General features: G+C 34.7%; 1 long non-coding RNA gene across 1 annotated transcript in view; it reads left to right on the forward strand.

Annotated features, from left to right (window-relative positions):
* LOC111717598 (uncharacterized) overlaps positions 1-2,475 on the forward strand; it is a 4,956-nt gene extending 2,481 nt beyond the window's left edge. The window contains exons 2-3 of the long non-coding RNA XR_002768831.1: positions 660-714; positions 2,430-2,475. This is a non-coding gene — a long non-coding RNA (uncharacterized LOC111717598). The remainder of the gene's footprint in view (positions 1-659; positions 715-2,429) is intronic.
* Positions 2,476-3,130: the final 655 nt, after the last annotated feature.

The raw sequence follows: 3,130 nt of genomic DNA on the forward strand, positions 1-3,130 counted from the left end.
TACTCAGGTCCAATAGAGATGGCAAAGTCGGCAAGATCTATCTGTCTATCCGTCTTTTCAAATGTTAAAAATTTAATAATAGATCCAAATGTAAATCAGCGGCAAAGACTAAATGAAATTCTTTACTTACATCGAAACTAAAGTGTGGATACCCATAATTCCGATCCCTTGAGTTATAGCAACTATGGGCACATTTGAATTTTACGTATAATTAGCTAGATCTATAGATTTGGCTATCGTTTATTTCTCTGTTCTTTCATTGATGGAACACAAAATTTCCTAGATTATGATTGGCTGTTTGTTTTTAACGATGACACTTTTCAAAACGTAAAGATTAAATTAATCTGTAGATTAACAAAAGATGGAGATTAAAGGGAGGGCTATGTAACATATATGATCTGAAAGTGCAGTATTGTAGAGATAGGTTATATTTGATACCAATGAGACATTTTTAAGGTTTAAAATTTTTAAAAAAGAGCGTAAAGTTGTTTGTAATATTTCACCAGTTGTTTCAGCCAGCAAAAGAAACGTTTTTTACTAACAAAATATCGAGGTTAAGCATTGATCACGATATCCACAGTAAAAAGGGGATTAGAAAATCAGAGTCGAGTAATCAGTTCTTTTTTGGAACTTTTTTCTCAAAAAAAATTTGATTTTAGGTGGAGCAAAGGGGCCTGGAATATTTTTTGTTATCGCCTGCATTGACACTTACAGGTACTATAACGTTTAAAGAGACTGTACATGAAATTTTAAGTGACTCTCTAGAGTAACATGTCCGATTCACAACTGTTCCTTTGAAAGCTTTGTCTGATCGAGATTGATTGTGATATTTATGTTCTAAACTTTGAAAAATGATCATTTTCAATTGTGATAAAGGTGAATTGCGGATTATATTTTGATACGATATAGGTACCGTACAGTACAGTACAGTACAGTACATTACAGTACAGTACAGTACAGTACAGTACAGTACAGTACAGTACAGTACAGTACAGTACAGTACAGTACAGTACAGTACAGTACAGTACAGTACAGTACGATGATACCGTAGAGAATCGGGTATGGTCCTCTTTACATATAAGTTTACTTAAAATTACTAAACAGGGTTTTCCAGAGGCCGAATGTAGCCGCGGCTTAAATTTGAGAAGCGCTCAAATTTGGTTGGTTCCACTTAAGTCAGAGTTCTCTGGGATCAGGACCAAACTCTTAAATTTGCTTGTCTTGTGTGGTTTATTAAGTGACACACCTAAAAAAGCTAAACGTTTGAATGGATAAGTTCCTGCTTAATCTCATCATGCATATCAGCAAATTGTTTTTAATTCTATAACAAATTTCAAGATTTTGAAGACCAACTGTACGTTATAAAACTAGCCTGAGAACCCAGCATATTGACCCGCGGGGGAGTCATAGTTAGTCCCACCGTTTACATGCCCCTTGTCGTAAATTACGATTTAAGCTACTTTTCCCGATAAACCCATTTAGAATATCGAAACTAAGCTAAGAAAATTTCCCGTGTTCTGAGTTCCCTAATCAAAATTTGAGGCAAATCGGTCCAAGGGGTTCCCGCCTTATGAACTTATGAACAAACAGAGATTACAACTTTATAAATACAGATGCTATTTAATTTCATAAACGAAACCAAGACTATGGGAAAAATGAATAAATGAATTCCGCACAGTCGTCACTGAAGCTCATATCCTAAAATTAAAACGGAACAGAAAATCGTGCATTTTAAAAAGGAATAGAGCCTGTCACGTTGTTATAGAGCCTGTCACGTGAATATAGAGTCTGTCACGTGAATATAGAGTCTGTCACGTAATTATAGAGCCTGTCACATGAATATAAAGCTTGTTACGTGATTATAGAGTCTGTCACGTGATTATAGAGCCTGTCACATGAATATAAAGCCTGTTACATGATTATAGAGTCTGTCACGTGATTATATAGCCTGTCACGTGATTTCAAAATATTTTTACTGAGGTCGAAACTTTTGATGGGAAGTATCGTTAATCTCTATATATCTATATATCTCTATATATCGATATATCTCTATATATCTATATATCTCTATATATCTCTATATATCTCTATATCCAATGTGGGCAGTTTCAATTAAAGTTACCCATGCATGACCACCATGTGATATCAAAGAGGAATTAACATAGCTTGGAGATCATTGATGAATTGATCATTGATTAAAGTTTGATTTTCAGATTTTCAAAACCACCGTTCTGACTTCTGACCAGAGGAATTACGTCATTGCCACACAGTAACATTTTCTAATTCCTATATCGTTGCAACCTGATGGTGCAAACCTTTAATAGTTTGAAATAATTAAGGTCTATGAAATTTAGTTGCAAAGATATAGGGATTAGAAAATCAGACTTTGTGGCAGGGACTCGAGTTCTACTAACTTATTCTTATTTTAGAAAAGTTGATTTGAGAACAGTATCCTTTGATGTTCCACCTCAGGAGGTTAGAATGTGTGATGTGTGATCTTTGAGGGTGTGAGTGATTGAGTGAGTGAGTAAGTGAGTGAGTGAGTGAGTGAGTGAGTTCGAGTGAGTGAGTGAGTGAGTGAGTGAGTTAGTGAGTGAGTTAGTGAGTGAGTGAGTGAGTGAGTGAGTGAGTGAGTGAGTGAGTTCGAGTGAGTTGTGTGCATAATGTTTGTAAGTGTGTGTAGATAGAAGAAGGTCTAATTTAAGGGACCTTACTGGTGTGACCTCGTATATCCTTTAGATTTGATTTTTCATTTGATTTTTCATTTAAAAACTAAATATAGGGTGTCCCACAAAACAAGACAGTTGGTGAATAGTTTTGAATGCCTTCTTCCGAATACTGTATTATATATTAAAGACTTTTTGTAGTATATATATTTTACTGTGAAATCAATTTTACTATAATGAAAATGTCATATAAAAATGTTATTTATATATGTATCTTAAGTATTAAACAACATATCATATAATAGAAGAAGACATTTTAAACTATTCGCCAACTGTCATGTTTCGTGGGACACCCTGCAAGCTGCAGCATTCCATTATCAACAGGTTATTATTCTTTCCATTTATTACTTCTACAGTTTCTTTAACCCTATCCCCGCTGGGGTACTTGAAAACCAGGATACGCT

The sequence above is a fragment of the Eurytemora carolleeae genome, unplaced genomic scaffold, assembly GCF_000591075.1.
Source record: "Eurytemora carolleeae unplaced genomic scaffold, Eaff_2.0 scaffold2721, whole genome shotgun sequence".
Lineage (NCBI taxonomy): Eukaryota > Metazoa > Arthropoda > Copepoda > Calanoida > Temoridae > Eurytemora > Eurytemora carolleeae.